Below are 21,666 nucleotides of genomic sequence, written 5' to 3'. Positions count from 1 at the left end.
GCGACAGATTCGGGATGCCGCATGTACATGAGTACTGTTAGAAGTGTGTATACACTTTAGTGTTGGCTCAACGATAGGTTCGGGATGCCGCATGTACATGATTACTGTTAGAGGTGTGTATACACTTCAGTGTTGGCTCAACGATAGGTTCGGGATGCCGCGTATACGTGATTACTGTTAGAGGTGTGTATACACTTTAGTGTTGGCTCAACGATAAATTCGGGATGCCGCGTGTACATGATTACTGTCAGTGATGTGTATACAATTTAGTGTTGGCTCAACGATAGGTTCGGGATGCCGCGTGTACATGACTGCTGTTAGGAATGTGTAGACACTGTAGCGTTGGCTCAACGATAAGACCAGGACGCCATTTGTACATAGCCAAGTCATAGGTTAGGCCTTTCATGAATCGACTTGAACGATGGCAGTGTCTGCAGTAGTGGATGCAGGTATAGAAGATATTAGCAGGTACTATTTTGGCCAGGTTTCTGCTTAACCTTTACTAGCTGGAAAGTGCTTCCATAACAGCGTTGCATCAGTATTGGCTTAAATGTGAGGGTTGTCCCGCGAGGAAACCTGGCTAATGGAGACTGCTCCCTGCTACTTAGCTGTGTGCGTTCAAGTTCGATGACTTTTCATTTTCAGTTTTTCATCCTTTTCCTTTCACTTCGAGATTTATTGTTCGGATGTACAGTATGTTACGATAGTGCAGTGTGTTGACACTTTATTTATTTGGTATTGTGGAATTTACACTACGAATACGGTTTCGATTCGTCAGCTGTTTCAAACATTTTATTTTCTTTCACGTTATTTACATTACTTAGGTGAGACGTTTGTCTACTTATCACTTAGTTCAGTTTAAGAGGATAAGTGTATTTAGACAGATTTGTAACTGTAGTTGTAGTTATGTAAAATTGGAAAGATTTCATGCTTTTTATATCGTGGACTTGTACTTTAACTAATTTACCTCGGATTAAGCGTTGTTGGTTCATTCTGAACATCTGTTTGGGGTGATGCATATTTCGGTATCGGGATTTGTCTATAACTTAAGGGTGTCATAAGATGATAACATATGTGTAATTTCATTTCAGATATTGATGATTGCTGTTAACTTGTAACATATACCGTGTTTTCAAATTATATTCCGCAACCTATCCAGAGTTCTCAGTTATCGATTGGGTCAATATTGCTCGATGTTCAGGTTACTGTTCCTTTTCTGTTTTTTTTCGCCCATAAATTTCACATTGTTTTTTCAAACTTTGGAAGACACCATTGCAAATAATTTCACGATTCCTTCACCATTCACATTACGCAATGTGACTGATTTATAACATTTTGTAAGAAATTTATATTTCTGTCATTCGGAAAATATGATTGTATTAAACGCATTTTTTCTCCTCATTTGAAGTGGTTATGCTCTCCTCTGAACCCTGTCAATGAAGTTGCTGAAAAGAATACTACACGATCCTAAAATCTAAGAATCAATATTGTTCTACCGAAGCAGCTAAAGCAGACGACCGACGATGGAATGGTTGGTTCAAGATTTCAGTATGTATGTATGTATGTATGTATGTATGTATGTATGTATGTATGTATGTATGTATGTATGTATGTATGTATGTATGTATGTATGTATGTATGTATGTATGTATGTATGTATGTATGTATGTGTTTCTAGTCCTTCTGATATATCGTTCCGTCATACTTTGGTACCCTTCTGTTTGGTGGCAGATGGAGTTTACAACAAGGAATATTTCTGAGAGGTTAAATATTGCTTACGGTGGTAAATTAATAATGCAGAATGTAACATTTGTTCGAACAATTTCATTTCTGCAAAAGAGTGAAGTATTTTTGAAGGTCTCCGAAATCAACACACTTCTAGAGCAGTTGACGTATCAAATGTCATGCCTATACAGTAATGGTATTAAGAAAGCTGAGCTCATCTTTAAAACATTTCGCCTGCTACGGGGCTCTTGTAAGGTTCACTCTTAATGTAATTGTGTCTTTGTTCGTTATAGCCTGCCATTGAACATAACGCGATGGAGTAGCAGCTGTTCTTCAGCTTCAGTCCCGTTTCTCATCACAACTCATGAAGCTCGATAGGACTCGACAATAATTGAAAGGAAATCCAGAGGCTGACATCTGTCGCTGTGGTGCCAACTCACCTCACAGCTGCGGAGTAGCAGGGAACATTCGTAAAACATTTCATATAGAAACACAATACTTTGGAATTCTGTATCTCCTTCAAATGGTTCGAGATCAATTTTCAACATTCGTTACATCCATCCATCTCATGGCCTCCACACATTCACAATTGAGCTAAACGATTTTATTTTGTGATGTCATGTCTGAACTAAATGCCGTGTGCAGACAGAGTTAATTGCATTGCGTTTTTAGTTACAGTCTTCTGCACCGTTAACTGCAAAGTTCACTCTGTTCACTGCGATATTCCCTCAGTACGGCACCATCCCAGATTACAAAACAAGACGTTAAAATTTTTATTGAGACATCATACTCTGTCTAAATGTGGGACACGGAGAATCGGTATTACTCGGACATGGTTTAGAAGCAAGACGCTTACAATATGTTCGTTGAGAAACAAGTATTAGAACCAGATGCGACTTGTGAAAATGATGTGAAGAAGCTGCAGTCGGTAGATTTGGAAGTTCAGTTGGTTGCCTAGAAACTCAGCGCAGCAATTAGACTCGCCATCAGTGAAGTGTGTATGTTTTTTTAAAGTTATGCTGACACTAGGTCCAGAGATCATTGTTTAATTCTTGTTAAAACGTCAGAACTCCTTTACAGATATGATTTAATGAAAAGTTGATATTCGCAGTCTTCCTGAATCTACAGATTAAAATTTTGTTGTGCACTGGAGAAAGAATAATACTTTCTTCATTCCAGGAAAATTTTGAAATTATATTCGGGTTTCGGCCGCCAACTCCACCTCCTGCGCCTTGGCGGGCTATTTCCAATGTGGGTTGTCGTGTAAGGGTGCATGCTTGACCTTACACGACGTCATAACTTAATGCTGGCTACGTGTGCAAGATTAACCTTATAGGCCAGGATTCGGCATCAGGATTAAACTCACAGGGTCGCTAATCTTACAGGCCTAAGGTAGATGCTCAAGAATGCAAGTTTAACCTAACAGTCAACGCCGTGACGGACTCAAAGTTCGATGCCCGGGCTAAATCCATGAGAGAGAATTGTGGATGGATAAAATAACTCGTCAGCCTGGTAATGATCTGCCTGAGTGAAACACTCGGTAAGGTGATTATAGGAACCAGAATAACAGATGACTGAAAATGTGACGGATCGCAGACAAGGAGACGGGTTATCTCCTACCGTGTTAATTTTACCGGTGAGACTTTCCGAGAGCTTTGAAGGGATCCAAGTCGAGCAGAATAATTCATTCAACCTACGCGGACAATACCTGTTTACTCGCCGTTTCTGCAGAGAAGTTGATAAATATGACCAGAACACTGGAGATGGCCACCAGCAGATTTGGGCTGCTCAAAAACGAAGCTAAGACGGATTAGCTCGTGACTCGACGGCAGGGTCAAATTACGCGACAGCTACTGTCACTGCGTGTGGGAGATCGGTCCTACAGAAGATTATGCGAATTTAGGCATCTGGAAGCGCTTTTCAATGAGGACACGTCATGTGAAGCGGAAATCAGCGCAGAGATCCAAACATGAAACCGATCTTTCTACAGATTAACACAACTGCTGCCCTCCAAACGTCTGTCGAGAAAGTTCATTATTCAGCTGAACAAAACCCAGACCGTCGTACTACATGGCTGTGAGACGTTGATATCCGAAAGAAGGACATTCATTAACTCCTCGTGTTTGAGAAAAAAGTTTGGCGAATGATCTGCGTTCCGGTGTTGGAATTTGGGATCAGACCCAATCGTGAGCTAGCAGAGCTGTGTCAAAGGTGTCAACATTGCAGGGACCATCAGAAGCATGCGACTACAGTTGACTGGACATGTGGCTAAGATGGAAGACCACAGATGACCACTGAAGCGCCTAGATTTCAACCCCACATGAAGGGGACCCCTGGATTGGCTAAGGAAGGGGTGAACTGATGGCAGGATCTGCAACATCCAGTGACAGGTATAGACGGATGGCGTTTGACAGCGATGTATAGTACATGGTGGAGAAGAAGGCTTGTAGCGGAGCGCGATCCATTGAGCCTGATCACTTGAAATAAATAAACATGGCGCAAAAGCCCGGGAAGGGCTTGGCCTACCAAGTGATTGCTGTTCAGTCCGAACGCCTGTAGATTATGTGGTTTCGATTGGAGGCAGTTATTCTTGGCTGTATAGATCGGAGCCGCTACCTCACAGTAAGACAGCTAATCAATTTTAATCACGTAGACTGAGTGGATCTTGAAACAGCCCTCACATCCAGGTGAAAATCCCTGACCTTGCAGTGATTCGAACCCAGTCCCCGAACAAGAGACAGACACTCCCTATGCCACGGGGTCGTCACATGAGTCTACAATAACAGGCAGAAAAACCACACAGCTTGCACTATGAGACACCGCCAACCGACTACCGCGTTCGTAAACATTTGAATGATTTCTTAGGGAAAATGGTTCTTCAGTGAAGCAGCCATTAAGATTACCCTGAGGGAACTGCCTACATTTAGACAGGTGGACTTCTACGAAACGGGCATCAGTGGTCTTCTCTCTCTCTCTCTCTCTCTCTCTCTCTCTCTCTCTCTCTCTCTCTCTCTCTCGTTGGAAAACTTTATTCTTCTTCTACCGCTTTTCCCACACTTGTGGGGTTTCGGGTACGAACTGTTTCGCACATGGGGATTTGGCCCAGTTTAACGGCCGGATGCCCTTCCTGACGCAACCCTATATAGAGGGATATAATTAATCACTACCGCGTGTTTTTGTTGTGGGTGGCAGAGTAGTATGTTGTCTGAATATGAAGAGAAAATTTTGGGACGAAAACACCCAGTCCCCGAGCCAGAAGAATTAATCAAACGTTATTAAAATCCCCAACCTGGACGGAAATTGAACTCGGGACTTTCTTTACCGGAGGCCTCAACGTTGACCATGTAGCCAAGGAATCGGACCTTGAAGAACTTTGTTAATCAATAGAAATTCCTTATCGAAAATTGTCCGTTGTTTTAAAACTCTATTGCAACAGGCTGATTTAACAATGTGATTGAATTATTAAAATTAGAATTTTGTGTACTACATACCGAAGTGAACTTTTATTAGAAATTAACGGTGTTCATCATTTTCTTACAGGTCTTCCGGGACTAAAGCAGACGTTGTACCACTTTACTGTAGTCGGTAAGTTTTTACTGGACAACAAAATTTAAACTTTTATCGCATCTTTTGAAGTTCAGATATCAGATCGTTAGTATATTTTAAGTAAGGGGAAATTCTGAGAGAAGAATGGACCGTTATACTTTTGTCTCGTATGTCTGGAGAATGTTATGATTTCTTGGACTGCGGTAAATGGCGTATTCGTCTGTAATAAAAATAAAACTTCCTTCGTCCTCGGAAATGTTTGCAGGAATAAAGTGCACTTAGTCTGGCGCCCGCCGCGATGTCCAGTCAGACGATGTGCGATAAGATTTAAGTTGGCCGGCATTGCTGATCGCAGGACTTGCAACTCAGTGGCACGCTTCCTGGTTGATGTGCGTCAGTGACTGAGCAGCGGCACCTTTCTTCTCTCACTTCAGATCGGTGGTGTGCTCTGGAATCCTGCATGGTTTAACCTTGTACCCACAGGGCAGCCTCCGAACTGAAAACACAATTCCTGCTATTCATTGTGCCCCTGGAAACAACGTGTTTTGTGTGAAGCCAATATTGAAGTTATTGCACGACTGTGTACATCGCATAATAACAGATGTGTTGGAACATTTCGCCCATATCATACAACCTGTTTCATTAACCCTGGATTTGACAACTCAAATAACAAATAACAGCAAACAGCGTGGTATTTCTGCCCGATACGTTATTGTTCACAATTTGCGTGGAGATGTCAATTAGCCGCGAGGTAAAAGGATGGAAATACTTGTTTTGTTTGTCATCGGCAATATAGGATTTTAAGTTGATTTGAGGCGTCCGGCCTCTGAGGACAATGTTGTGCTTTAAAGGGGTAAAATGGTTTTAATTCTGGAGTGAACTTCCTATTCCAGTACAGGTGAGGATATCGTGGCCATATGACTGGGCAAGTTCAAGTTGTTCAGGTGGCACTGACTGAATATTAGATCAGATTACTCCTGTCCCATTGTTTTATTTCAGCAAACAGAATGGAATTTTGTATAATGAAAATGTATACACATAGATAATGAAGCTCACTTCAAAAGATACAATCATTAGAATTCTGATGAAAACATTTTTCACTGTCGCAAACATTACAAATGCGCCAATTCCTAAGCTTTGAAATTTTCACAGAAAGTACTCTTATAGCAAAATAATGAATGTGGGATTTTTCAAATTAGGCAGACACAGAGGTGAATGCACACATTACAACCGAACGAAACATCCTAAATCTAATGTTTCAAGTTCCCTTAATTTCCGTACGTATCATAATGAAGAAAATATGGAAGTTCAAGTTCTATGAACAGTGCAACAGCTGTAACTCAAGAACCACTGCACGTATTTTTACTTGCTTTTCGCTCTCGCCTGATAAACAACCCTAGGAAATGTTCTGTTAAGTAAATATTAAGCTGTGATGAAAAGAATACGAGCATCGACCGGAAGAAACTGATGCCATGCGCTACTTAAACCGTCAATGATATGTACACACTATGTCGTAAAGAATTTTAGATCATAAAATATTGAACATAAAACTCCGTGTACCCCATAAATCTCTTTAATATTAGTTCTTATATTTCTTAACAGTAGAAACTGTGCGCTAGTTAAGGAAGAATATTCCTTAGGCTTGTTTAAATGTTGTCTAAACCGTTAAAGATATCCTCAAACTACGCGTGTGTACGAATTATCGAGTGTAAGGTATTCTATGAAAATGTTCCCGAAACCGCAGACATATCTAATGAGAAAGCCCACGTTGAGAGTTTTTATTGCACTTGCCGCTGAAAGAGGAAGTTGTGATGTGTAGCGCTGTACAGCATCCATCTCACTGCAATGACTAGAGATCGTCACCTTTCTGTTCCAATTACAGGGGCACCGTTGATCTGGGAATGCTCTGAACCGCACGAAAATATTTTTCGAACATAATCATAAAAAAACATTGATGAAAAATTGAGCGGTTTCTTGCTAACGCCATTAAACGGTATCGTTTCGTATGTGCAACGCAGTGCAAACGCGTCTCTTGGAGCGGGTTACAGCACATGGCATTATGAGGAGAATTAATCCCACGAATGTTGTCAAAATATTAGAGACAAAGTTCCAAAGAGCTGAATATTGAAAGCCAATAATGGGGTCGAGGATTTGGAGTTCGTGAACATGTTACTCCGCATAATAATGCACAACGATAATGGGCTGACACACAAACTTATAAAGCTACACTGGATACATGTACTTATTTTGAAGGATGAAGGTGACTGTTCAAGCTCTACAAGACTTTCTTCTCAAGACCAACATGAACCGTCACGAACTGTTTCCACTCAAAATGCCGAGGCCGAGTTTATTAGAAGACACTGATGAAAACGTTATGAAGACTATCGTGGCTTCAACTCTTATAGCAAACTAATTAGGCCCTCTAAGTGCATTAGAAGTAAATCTTTTCTTGCTATTTGCTTTACGTCGCACCGACTCACATAGATCTTATGGCGACGATGGGATAGGGAAGGCCTAGGAGTGGGAAGGAAGCGGTCATGGCCTTGATTAAGGTACAGCCCCCACAATTTTCCTGGTTTTAAAATGGGAAACCATCTTCAGGGCTTCCAACAGTGGGATTCGAACCCCCTATCTCCCGGATGCAAGCTCACAACTGCGCGACTCTAACCGCACGGCCAACTCGCCCGGTAGAGGTAAATCAATTTGCAAGTTAATTTTAAATATTTTGACTAACAAACGACGAGAAGAGGTCGCGTCAAAGGAAACAGGCTGTCACAATTTCAAACTTTTACAGGGCATTTAATGTCGCGTTTCGATAGATCGAGGATGGTTGGATCTACAGTTCACTATCGGCATCTCCAAATGTGGACACTGGAAACGTCTAAACTATTTGGCCTGGACAATTTCACATTTTCTATTCCTTTTATCGATAATCTTGAAGCTGAATATGGCATTTGGTCCAGACATACTGTATTACCGCATTCGCCACGCATAAGAACATGGAAGAAGATGGTAGCATAGGCACAAGTTGTGGAGGAAGTAGAAAGATTAATAACGCAGGGGAGTGTGGACGTTCGGAACGGCGACAAAACTCTGTCTTCTATGTGAACGCCACTTCAGATAGGAGACAAACTACTCCTTGTGTGTTGTAGTCTCTTACATAGCTTTGTGCACAGCTACTCAAAATTGATGTGGCTTTGTCAGTGAGTGGCAGATTAGCTAACAAACTGTATATCTGTTTTAATAGAAACAAGGCACTATTGGCATAAATGTTTGAAGGAAACTTGAAGCAGCATGTCGACCAATTATTCATATATAGGCAAGAAAACGTGGACAAATATCGAAAGAGCACATGAAACTTCTCCTAACGTCAGTCCCTATAGAACATGTAAGTGGAAAGAGCATATTGCTGTGGGATTCCTGGTCAGTTCCTGCAGATCGTACCCCTTTAAATGCAAGGTTTCTAAACAAGGATGTCAAATTTAAGGTCAACGACCTATATTATACTACATAGACTGGCTGGATAGGCTCATAAATTACAGCGCTCTTGGCTGAGAAAAATAGCAACACTTCCACCATGTTTTCTTTGGGCACCCGTCAGCTGTTAGTTGAAACAAGCGAAGGTGTCTAACTCGTGTTATGCAATTTCTTGCATGAATAGAGCGAATGCACCAAAAAAATATATCATTTTATAAGTGAGTATTTTTTTCTTGTTTCTAAAAGAATTAATTTCTACTCCACATGTGTTTAAAATAGTAACTATGTAACATAAACCAGCGTGTACCCTTGTCCTAACAGTAACTAATCGTAAACAAGTTTCCAGGTTTCCTGTAAGGGATAAAGAATTAACAAGAGAAAGGACTGGAATCCAACTAAGAGTACGTAGCTTTCTGTGTTCGGAGCACTTTGAAAACAAGTTCACCGGGCGAGTTGGCCGTGCGCGTAGAGGCGCGCGGCTGTGAGCTTGCATCCGGGAGATAGTAGGTTCGAATCCCACTATCGGCAGCCCTGAAAATGGTTTTCCGTGGTTTCCCATTTTCACACCAGGCAAATGCTGGGGCTGTACCTTAATTAAGGCCACGGCCGCTTCCTTCCAACTCCTAGGCCTTTCCTATCCCATCGTCGCCATAAGACCTACCTGTGTCGGTGCGACGTAAAGCCCCTAGCAAAAAAAACAACAAGTTCATGTATTATACAAATTATAAAAAGCACTTGTTGAGTAATGCGGTACCTACTCTTTTTTATTTCCTCAGCATTTACAAAAGGAAGTGACCTAGAGGGCACCACCCAAGAAATGTCACCTCTCGGAGACTGAGACTGCTGAAATTCGTGATCCATCTGTTCAGGCAGACAAGTCGCATTTCAGAGACTAACAAAGTAAATTGTGATCGACTTAGCGGCTCAATAAGCAGCATTCGTATTACAATCATCACCACATGTATCAGTGATAAGAACACTTCAGTTGAATAGGGAACCTATTGCCATCGACAAACAGCCTGTCAGTGTAAGAGTAGAAGCAATCAAAGCACCAGCCTGATTTTAAGTTAAACACTATGATAATTATTTATTGTAATACAGAGCCAAACTTGAGTTTGCTTTTAATACTGATTTTTTAATATATAGATAACAGAAGACTGTGATGAAGTTGGTAGGCAAGTGAAATGTAAATAAATTAAGAAAGTGGCCAAATTATTATATTAAAGTTCGGAAAATCCATTACTCAATTTTTCTGAGTACACATTTATTTGTGCTTCCATGGGAACTGACACTGGAGATGTCACGATGAAATACAGACATTTGAATAAAGTTTTAAAGATTTTCTGTCTCATAGTCTGGCAACACTGTTACAATTGTTTGTCTGCTGTCTGAAGGGCTGTTTTCAGTTCTGTGCACATTTCATTGTTTGAAATTTGCCAAGAATTTAGTGATTGTTAAGTTACTATCGTCAATTCCATGAGCAGAGCTCTGGTGCCATATCCATGACATATTTAAACCTATATTTGCGACGTGATTAGAAGACAGTGCATAACATCGACGTATCAAGAGATGAAAAGTGATACGTGCCAAAGGTGGCAGGAACAGTGCTTGTTGAAGGACACTACACACAACAGGAGATAGCAACAAGACTTAATACTTCACAAAAGCTGTTAGTCGAGTTAAGAAAATGGAAGGAAATGACGAGGTTTACCAGTCACAACGAAAAAGAAAATGTGGTAGGAACCGTAAATTAAGCCATAGAGGTGTACGAAGACTGATCTCAATGTCACAAAAGCATCGCTCAGCTAATAGCAATGATCTAGGAATTAGTTTGAAGAATAGTGGCATAGATGTATCTGCTGGAACTGTAAGAAGGACACTGTACAATAGCGGATTGAAATCTAGACGACCCAGAAGGAGAGCAATGATCACTCCAGGTATGGCAAAAAAAGATATCTGAATGCGCTAAGGGCCTCTAAAATTGGTCTACAGACGACTGTAAGAAGATATGTAACATCAGACCAATAGTTATACCAAAAATAACTACTTAGGTTTAACAATGTTCACTGGAAAATTTTTACAAAACGTATAAAAATGGTTTCTTAATGTTCCTTCATAACATGTAATAATGCCAACAATGCACTACTAAAATGAAAATTTGTTTCTAGGTTTGCTTCAGTGATGAATCGATATTTGAAGTAAGTGAAGAACCGAGTCACTACCTTCGTAGGCGGCCAGAAGTAGAGTTTCGTCACCAGGGCGTACAAGAGACAGTGAAATATCCAACGATTGTGATATCTGTGTATGGAACCGCAAGATTATATATCGTAGATGGTACCATGAAGCAGGACCAATACATAAATATCCTTCAGAATCGTCTCTTACCTCAGATAAGGGATGATTTGGGGAAATTTATTGTGTCTTCTTGCATGACGGTGCACCCCGTCATGCGGCCAAGAACGTGACTCAATTCCTCACCTTTCTGTGCTTGCGTGGCCTGGAAATAGCCCAGACATGAACCCCCATTGAGAATTTGAGGGCTATTGTGAAGAAGAAAATCAAGAAAATCACTGTTACAACAAAAATTGGGTTGATTGAAATTTTGGTACGGATTTGGCACCACGACAATGACATCAAGAGCAGTTGCCAAAAACTCGTTGAAAGTATGCTCAAAAGGGTGAAAAGGGTTATTTCAAATGAAGTAATGCATACAAAGTATTGAGGCACATGCATGTTTAATTTGATTTGTATGACTACCCAGGGATTTCAAATATGTTATTTTCCAACCTTTAGTCTAATAACTTGGCAATTAATTTATTGTTCCAGATCCAAGTGAGGGTAACACTGCCCATGACCACCGCTAGTTCAAGAAATTGGGATCCCATATGATAGGATCATGGATGAAAAAATTCTTATCAAAGAAAACAGTGAAGCTTATGCAACAAACTGTTGTGCGAAAGAAAAACTTTGGTGCTAGTTATGAAAAGGAGTGACCGAGTTGGCCGTGCGGTTAGGGGGCCGCAGCTGTGAGCTTGAATTCGGGACGTAGTTAATTTCTCATATTCCTTCTTCACTGTGTTGTTTTACAACAACTTTAATAACTACAACAACTGAAAAGAAAGGCTCCTTAATAATAGAGCATAAAACGTTCCATATAGGTGATGTATAGCAGCCGTCTAGCCTGGTAGCTCTTGCGTCAGAAGCCTACGAGAAACTGCCGAACACTCACCATTTGTCACAATGTATAGAAACCATCTAGCATATTAAGACAAGAAAGTAAAGAGTCAGGCACAGCAGCAAGTTTAAGGTTGGTGATAATAATAATGTTATTTGCTTTAGGTCCCACTAACTACTTTTTAAGGTCTTCGGAGACGCCGAGGTGCCGGAATTTAGTCCCGCAGGAGTTCTTCTACGTGCCAGTAAATCTACCGACACGGGGCTGTCGTATTTGAGCACCTTCAAATACCACCGGACTGAGCCAGGATCGAACCTGCCAAGTTGGGGTTAGAAGGCCAGCGCCTTGACCGTCTGAGCCACTCAGCCCGGCAGTTTACGGTTGGAAGAGAACAAAAGTTAATCAACAGAAGTTAGACAAGAAAGGGAAGAGAATATCAGTTGATCAATACTGTAAAAGTTATACAAGAAAATATAGAGTCAGACACGGAAGCAAGTTTAAAGTTGGAAGAAAACAACAACTGAACAACAGATATCTAACGTGGATGCAAATTTAGGTATAGAAAATAACAAGAGTTTATCATTAGAGGACGGACAAGGAAGTAAAGAGTATACTTGATGAATAGTTATTTAAACTTACCTTGCGTTAGCTGTAGCTTTTACGTTTCAACAATCAAACTGCTCGACTACACAAGAGATTCGAACCGCTCACTAAGCTGGAGAATGGATCTGCTGTTTTATCGTAAATTATACCTTAGATAATCTCTAATCAAAAATAACACAATCATGTAATATGTATAGTATACTGTAATTCAATAATAGTATGAAGAATAAGAATAAGAAGAAGATGAACATACCTTATGAAATTTCACGAGCTTTGTGATGAGTAATGACTGTGTCACTGTGGATGATATGGTTTTATTTAGAGATAGAAAGGTTCAAGGAGAGTACTATCCATTTTGTTTACACGTGTATGCTAAACAGATCCAATGTTGCATTCGAACGTTAGCATCTAAGAACCCCTAGTTGGAGGTACAAAGTGAACTTCGTACTTCTTTCCGCAGCGAGTGCTTTCAATATTACCGTACATCGCGACAAAGCTGCACGTATCGATGGACAGAGTTGCAGTTAAATATAGAACAAAACAACAACATCCTGTCTAAGACAAAGAATACCCTCTTACTAGTGTTCGAGGTTTACAGTACAATTCAAAACAAGGGCGTATCCAGGATCTGAACTGAGGGGGGAGGGGGAGATCAGAGCATTCCAGATCAAACACACAATAGGTTCAGCATTTGTGAACAATTAGGAATTCAATATTTAAACAAATTAACATAAATATACAGTACAATGTACAAAATATTTACGAACAATTATGAAGCCTCAGAGCTTGCGTAACACATCGACGTAGCAAAGAGAAGGAACAGGCTCTTCACTTCCCGAGCTCGGGATAATAGAGTTTCTAAAGTATTGTGAAAGCTCTTCGATAAGAGGAAACTGGATGGTGCAACTTGAGGCAGCACAGTTGTATCAGCGTCCTAACAACAGACGGTAAAATGTCACGTTGAAGGATGAAAAACGTCTGGAGGAAATAATTTCTTCAGAAAAGTTCTGTGACCAATTAAACTGTATTCTGCAAGTTCTCAAGTCACAAGGCAAATATATCAATTTTATAGTTGGTAATAAACCTGAGTGATATATTTTGGAACAATTAATTTCTGAAGCAGTTTTAAAACCTTAAAAGTACGAGTGTGCCAAAAGTCGATAATCCACTTCAGTTGTTTGTTTCTTGTGGGAAGTAATTTATTCAGATGTGTTGTATTCCAAATTTAAGCACATGTGTTCCGTTTTGTCCCTTCCTTTAGTCAAGAAAATCTTGAAATATCCCGTTTACTGGTCACCCTATTTTAGACTTATAACAGTTTTCTCGGATTTGCGGAAAAGTTTTCTGATAAATTCTTTTCGACCCTCTCCAGATTTTCTTTAACAAAATAGCGATTCGCGCTCATCAGAGCCTGTCCTCTCCCTTAGAGCTGCTCCGCCATATCTTTGCGCTCGGAAGCGTACTGAAGGACTGTTCTACGGTGGCCCTAGTGGCTGGGATTGTGCGCCCGCCTCATGACCTGGAAGAATGCATAGGTTTCCTTAAAAAATTCAGTGATTTCAGTAGTTTTTAACTTGTCCTCAGTTAAACTATTTCTCTTCCACAAATTGTACCATTGGTCCAGCTCCAATTTATAAAACTTCATAAAATAATCTCCATATTGATTTAAGTCGCTGATACTCATATTGAGTATTTATAGAGGATGTAGTTTTCTAGAGGCAATATATGGCGTATTTTCTTGAGAAAATCTAATATTTAATGATACTGTAAGCGAGTCAAAATTTGGAATAATTAGTGAACGCCTCCATTAGTCATTATCAATATTGCTCCGGTGTGTCTATTTTTGAGCAAGCCGTGGAACAGAAATTTGCGTTTCCGATTCGATTCACTGGCGATGTCTGTGCTTTATGAAGTAATTTATCAGTGACTCGGTCTGCGTCTCCACAGTCTTTCTTTAGTACGTCAATGATTCCGGTATCGGCTTTGAGTTCCACAAAACCTGTGAATTTCTTCCGATATTCCCTCGGTTTTCATCGCATAAATATAAACCGATAGATAGTTCTTCTTTCCCAGCTGTTTCATCAGCTAAGACTAGGTAATCTGTTGGTTTGTTATCATCATTTTTTCCACTCTCCCTAGGAAATTCGCCACACAGACCTATCAATATATTTTGTACTTTTGGTGACATGTACACGGTATTTCTACGACACTTCTGTAGGTGACCCTTCAATATTTTGTCGCCAGAGTTAACTCGATAGTTCAGCAGATCGAAGAAAACCCCTTCATCCGCTTCTTTTCCCATAAGAGGCATAACATGCGTGCCGCAGAAAACTACACAGAAAATAATCGATGATAACATTTGCTTGTTGGGAGCCTCCGTGGCTCAGACGGCAGCACGTCGGCCTCTCACCGCTGGATACCGTGGTTCAAATCCCGGTTACTCCATGTGAAATTTGTGCTAGACAAAGCGGAGGCGGGACAGGTTTTTCTACGGGTACTCCGGTTTTGCCGATCATCTTTCATTCCAGCAACACTCTCCATTCTCATTTCATATCATCTATCAGTCATTAATAAATCACTTTGGGAGTGGCGACCCCATCGTACTAAAAGCCTATATCTGCTTCATTCATCACATCTCTGACCCGGTCAATGACTAGAAAACAGGTTGTCGGTTTTCATTTTCAACATTTGCTTGTTGTCTTGGACTATGTTTCTTTGAAAAATTGGCACTTGAACATCTACAGATGCATCTTCGAGGACATCCTTCACAGCGGCTGTTGCAGTTCTGTGAATATTGGTGGCGACAAGATTCCGGCAGTTCTTGTACATATACAAGAACTGTGTGAATGATCGTACTACTCCCCGTATAGTGCCAGTGACAGGAAGGAATAAAAGACAATGATTGCAGATAGCACCCTTCAGTCGTTTGGAGTACGGTAGTTATGGTTCGTAATGATCTAACCGGGCATAATTAAATTTTCTTCGGAAATGGCTTGCATCAATTGTAAAATTGTAATTCTTCCTCTTTTCCACCATTAGCTAAGAAGATCGCGCTGCATATCGTCCCAAATCATTTTCGTGACATCCATCGTTCTCGTCAGTTTCCAGACGATTACAGAGTCCGACAAAGTTGTTGATGGAGAAAGGCAGGTATTTCGCAGTTGCTAAAGAATTTGACAGTAGTCCGGTATCAGTTACAGTATAGACAAAACATAATTCCTCTGCTTCTCACATAATAAAACATAATAAAACAATGCAACCCTCAGAAAACCTGACACTAAGACTCCACGCACCAACGTGCAACAATACCAAAAGATGCAACTGTTACACTCTATAAAAATCCATAAATGTTACATATCTACCGATAATGACCTAAAATGGAATTTTCATTCACCAAATTTGATCGTTAAACTTCAGAAGCTTACTTATATGTTTACAGCACAAGGAATGTTATTTCAGCAACAGCCTTGAAATCTGTATACTTTGCCTCAGTTCAGTCGCAGCTGTTATACCGTCTAAAATGCTACTTCGTAGGCTACGTACCACATGGTCTGTCACAGTCATACACTACAATGTTCGCAATTTCTTTACTGGTAGAGTATTTTGAGCGCTCATTCCTTTAAGGAAGATGGATAGCGTTTCGTTACTTACAGACTGATTGTCTGAAGAGTTATATTTGAGAGCCAACTAGGGCGCTAGCAGGTATAAACTTTGAGGAGGAGAAATTCTCCATTCTTTATTTTAACCTACATATACAGAATGCTAGGGGTATACGTGCAGATATTTTGCTAGTCGGCAAAGAAAAATACATCTCTCAATATATGCTATGTACTTTTTACCTTGTCCTATTAGTTTTCCCATAACTGAGCCCAAACTTTCAGGGCCTAATGTCTTTTGAACGGCCGTAGCAGGATAAGCCGGTTATGTCATTCTGTCCATGTGTAGTAGTAGTACAGTAGGAGAATATAGGGCTTGTTGCACCTGTTTCATATCGCAGGCCAACACATGTTGTTGTGCACTTCCCCTAAGGGCTTGGCAAGTAGGGGAGGTTGACTCACGAGCCAGGCCACCGGCTGTACTCGAAAACCGGTCTAGGGTACTCTGTGTGAAATGTATACAGAATCCTTACAGTGACGTCGAAGATCCGTACCAACACATACATGCGAACCAAGTGTTGTGTAGTTGTGTGCGAGTTATAAGACGTCAATGACATTACTCAGTGATCCAAGCTGACAAAACGAAAGGAAATAATTAATGAGTACATGAAAAATGGACGCAATATTTCTGTGTTGTTATTGCGACAGTCTACGATGAATTTCTCACAGTAAACAACGCGAGTTGTCTATGCTTATTCATAAAATTTTCAGGTCAATGAAAGGACGGTGGACACTGAAAGAAAATGCTATAAGTATTCAGTGAAATTGTTATTAATGAGACAAATTTCAGAAACCGTAGTTGCATCCATGCATGAACACTGCTCGAAGGAAAAAGTGCTACTGTGGAATTGCCGCCGGGTATTTGTAGTAGAAGGCTTATTCTTCGTCTTCTTAATCTGTTTACCCTCCATGGTTGGTTTTCCCTCGGACTCAGCGAGGGATCTCACCTCTACCACCTAACGGTCAGTGTCCTGGAGCGTGAGACATTGGGTCGGGGGATACAACTGGGGAGAATGACCAGTACCTCGCCCAGGTGGCCTCACCTGCTGTGCTGAACAGGGGCCTTGCAGGGGATGGGAAGATTGGAAATGATAGACAAGGAAGAGGGAAGGAAGCCGCCGTGGCCGTAAGTTATGTACCATCCCGGAGGAGAAGTGCGAAGTGGGAAACCACGCAAAACCACTTCCAGGAATCCAACCACCTCTACTCATTTGACCTCCCGAGGCTGAGTGGACCCCGTTCCAGCCCTCGTACCACTTTTCGAATTTCGCGACAGAGCCGGGAATCGAACCTGGACCTCCGGGTGGTGGCAGCTAATCACACTAACCACTACATCACAGAGGCGGACAGAAGGCTTATTACTGAACAATAACTGCCGGTAGGTAAAATGATGACTGTAATTGACCCGTTTAATTAGAACTTCCGTAATAATAATGTGACTACTACTACTACTGCTACTACCAATAACAATAATAATAATAATAATAATATTATTAATAATAATAATAATAATAATAATAATAATAATAATAATAATAATAATAATAATAATTGTACCGGGCGGTACACCTCCACGCCGCTAATTCAAACATTGCGCCAATTGAAACTCCTCTGCTGGAGAAAGCCTGAACTTTAACAACCATATGAATTCTAACGTGTCTCAGAAGATGTCGCTATTGTAAATTTTGAAGAGTTCTGAACTGTGTTTGTTTGCCCTGTAGCAAGAAGTGTGGACATTCTCTTCTAGATGTCTTTACATAAAAACTATAACTGTGCACCCTGGTGCGAAATGAACGAAGTGTTTTTGAAGAAATTCTATATCCCTAAGTTTGTTCTTTGTTAAATTTCTTTCTTTCATCTTTTGGGTTGGCAATATTAATCTCTGTTTCCTCCAGTTTTGAATGCAGCCAATCACGAATTTTCTTAATTAATTTTCCTCCAATCCTGGGTTTCTTGTTCATGCTGTGTGTAATGTTTGGTGCTAGCCAATAAAGGGAAGGGGTGTGGCTCTTTTATTTCATGAAAGGTCTCGAAGCTTACTTGAGGTTATAAAACTGCTGAGGTTCATAGCTCGTCGCCACTTCAGTAACATCTTTCCTAGTGTGATTATGTAGCAGGGGGCGGGAACCGCCTCTTTCTTCGGGCAGCAGCTCATCCACAAGGTAATGGCCGTTTAATAACTTTATTTCTTGCTAGCTCAGCAGTTTAACCCTCGGGGCAGGTTCGAAACCTTTCTAATGTAATCTATATTTAAAATGTAATTGACATTTGGTAAATTTTGGCTCTTTAACTATAAATTGGCATAGAGAGTGCCTAACCCTCTCGAGCTCAAACTCATATTGTTCTGAGGTGACTACGTTTTCATTTCCGTTTTTCCTCCCTTCGTAATGTAAATAAGTTTTCTTATCGTGTCACCTCCGTAGTATGGGATTAGCCCTTGCGTAAGCGGCCTAGTGCCAAGTAGGTTTTAAAAGTGTATTAGGAGTGCAAGCTACGCCTCCATTCAACTTTGAATTTTGGGCCATGTAATTGACCTGCTTCTTCACTGAATAGGCCTCAGTAGGTTGGGTATTATTACCCCGGTTCTTGTGTGCCTGGAGGGCAGATTGAAGGTGGAGTTTGGTGTGGCCTTTGAATAGGCTTGAACTTGGAGAGCGGGTTTGCTCTTTCTTAAAAGTGGATTTTCTGTATGCCTCGAGGAGGCATTACTGGGTAATTGGGAGCAAGTGTTCCTTGGCATGATTGGGGTTTTCTGCCCCTTTGTTGAACCTTGTACATAGGTAAAGTTGAGCTCATTGCTCAAGGATTGTGAGTCTGGGGCTCGAAGCCCAAATCCAGTAACAAACTGAAATTGTACTTTCTTAATTTGTTGATCTGCTACTTGGTACCTGTTATATTCTGTTATTTATTTATCTTGAAAAGAAAATAGAACCTTTGATAAAGTTTTAAATTAACTTTAATTTCGTAAGTTGAGACCTATTCCACCCAGCACCTTCTTTCACCTCTGCTGTTCCACAGATACCTCGGAACAATAATAATAATAATAATAATAATAATAATAATAATAGAAACCCACTTTCAACTTATTAGGTCGTGTTACGTACATTTAGTACGTTTTGAAGAGATGTTAAGTAACGAACAAAAATGGCCAACCGGACACCATTGAGATCCGAACCCACAACCTCCCGATTTTGGTCATTTTTGTTCTGAACTTAACATCTCTTCAACACGTACTAAATGTACGTAACACGACCTAATAGGCTGAAAGTCGGTTTCGATTACAATGCGGTCGTGAAAATTCAATATTCAATAATAATAATAATAATAATAATAATAATAATAATAATAATAATAATAATAATAATAATAATAATAATAATAATAATATCTATACGTTCCACTAACTAATTTTCACGGTTTTCGGAGACGCCGAGATGCCAGAAATTTTTACCGCAGTATTTTTAATGCATGTAAATCTACAGACACGAGACTGGTGTATTTGAGCACCTTCAAATACCACCGAACTGAGCCGCCATCGAACGTGCCAAGGTGGGATCAGAAGACCAGCGCTCTATCGTTCGAGCCACTCAGACCGGCATTAGAGCTTAGAGTAAGTTGGTCGTGCGGTAGGGGAGCGCAACTGTGAGCTTGCATTCTGGAGATAGTGGGTTCGAACTCCATTGTCGGAAGCCGGGAAGATGATTTTCCGTGATTTCCCATTTTCACACCAGGGACATGCTGGGACTGTACCTTCATTAAGACCTCGAACGCTTCCTTTCCACTTATATACCTTTTCCCTCCCTTCGTCACCGTAAGACCTATTTGTGGCGGTGCGACGTAAAACAATTGTCGGTAATTTCGGAGACATACCACCGAACTGAGCCGCCATCGAACCTGCCAAGGTGGGATCAGAAGACCAGCGCTCTATCGTCCGAGCCACTCAGACCGGCATTAGAGCTTAGAGTAAGTTGGTCGTGCGGTAGGGGAGCGCAACTGTGAGCTTGCATTCTGGAGATAGTGGGTTAATAATAATAAGATAATAATAATAATAATAATAATAATAATAATAATAATAATAATAATAATAATAATAATAATAATAATAATAAAAAATTGTAATTGTTGACAGTTCACTACTTTCTGTAGTGTTTTCTGACAGATTAGGAGCTAGAAAGTATGAGTGGGGCGTTTAGCTTTCATTTTCATAATAGTTATTAATAATAGACTAACACAGTTATAATAATAATAATAATAATAATAATATTGCTAGTGGCTTTACGTCGCACCGACACAGATATGTCTTTTGGCGACGATTCGATAGAAAAGGCCTAGGAGTTGGAAGGAAGCGGCCGTGTCCTTAATTTAATATGCCAGGTGTGAAAATGGGAAACCAACCAAGAAAACCATATTCAGGGCTGTCGACGGTGGGATTCGAACCCACTATCTCCCGGATGCAAGCTCACAGCCGCGCGCTCCTAACTCGCCTGGAAGTAGTAGTAATAATAATAATAGTGATAATAATAATAATAATAATAATAATAATAATAATAATAATAATAATAATAATAACAATAACAATAACATGATTTACGTCCCAGTGGAGACGCGCGGTATCGGAATTTTGCTCACAGGTACTTTAACGTGCCTGTAAATCTACCAATCGGAAGCGGACTTATTTGAGCACCTTCAAATACGACCGGACTGAACCAGGATCGAGCCTGCTAAGTTCATAAAACCAGTGCTTGAACCGTCTGAGCCACTCAGCCTGGCAATGTTTATTTTGATACGTATAATAGGTACTACAAAAGCAGCAGTAAGCTGGAATGCTTTAATTTACCATTACACATATCCTTTTCGTTTGAAAGCACGAAAGGAAGGTACGTTTGATTTATTTATTTTTATAACATGTCCCTTATTGGTATGAAGCAAAACGTTTGACGTGAATTGACAACTCAATTCCAATACTACTCACTTGGAAATCATATTCCATGCATTCATTCGTTGACGCGAGAAACTTTATTTACGTATACGTCAACACGCTTTTGCCTACCAGACTAACCGGACATACTATAGGTTTTGTGTTTGAGCTATGTTGTGCATTATAACTATAACAAAATGAAGAAATGAAGTCCGGGGTGTTTCTGCATATGGCGAGTTGGTCTTCCAAAAATTCATGATAATAAAATCACACTGTGGAAAAATATTCAACGTAAGCAGTTCGACAAAAGCACTAGACGTGTCGCGTGCCGGTTCGGTTGTCTGCTGTTCCTAGCGACGGGGATATGGTTTGACGCCTTCTCGCCCCCTACATGAAATCGGACTATAGAGCGTTCCAAACTTAAATTGCAGTACAGCGTAGATGGAGCACGCTCTTGCGAAATCGACTCGTGAAGATCACGCTCGAGTGTGACTCAAACAGGGCGTTACAGTTCCACATTTTTCGTTTGTAATTTCGTAATTTTAAGTTCATTCATTCATAAATTA

General features: G+C 40.4%; 1 protein-coding gene across 2 annotated transcripts in view; it reads left to right on the top strand.

Annotated features, from left to right (window-relative positions):
* The window catches only part of LOC136863322 (allatostatin-A receptor), a 1,657,357-nt gene that overhangs the window by 1,003,944 nt on the left and 631,747 nt on the right, over window positions 1–21,666 (top strand). For both annotated transcript variants that reach the window (XM_068225909.1, XM_067139709.2), the window contains exon 4: window positions 5,266–5,310. The gene's annotated coding sequence lies outside the window, so the exon portion shown is untranslated. The remainder of the gene's footprint in view (window positions 1–5,265; window positions 5,311–21,666) is intronic.

Source organism: Anabrus simplex, chromosome 2 (genome assembly GCF_040414725.1).
Source record: "Anabrus simplex isolate iqAnaSimp1 chromosome 2, ASM4041472v1, whole genome shotgun sequence".
Taxonomy (NCBI): domain Eukaryota; kingdom Metazoa; phylum Arthropoda; class Insecta; order Orthoptera; family Tettigoniidae; genus Anabrus; species Anabrus simplex.
Note: the sequence above shows the minus strand (reverse complement) of the source record. Positions and strands in the feature narration are given on the sequence as shown.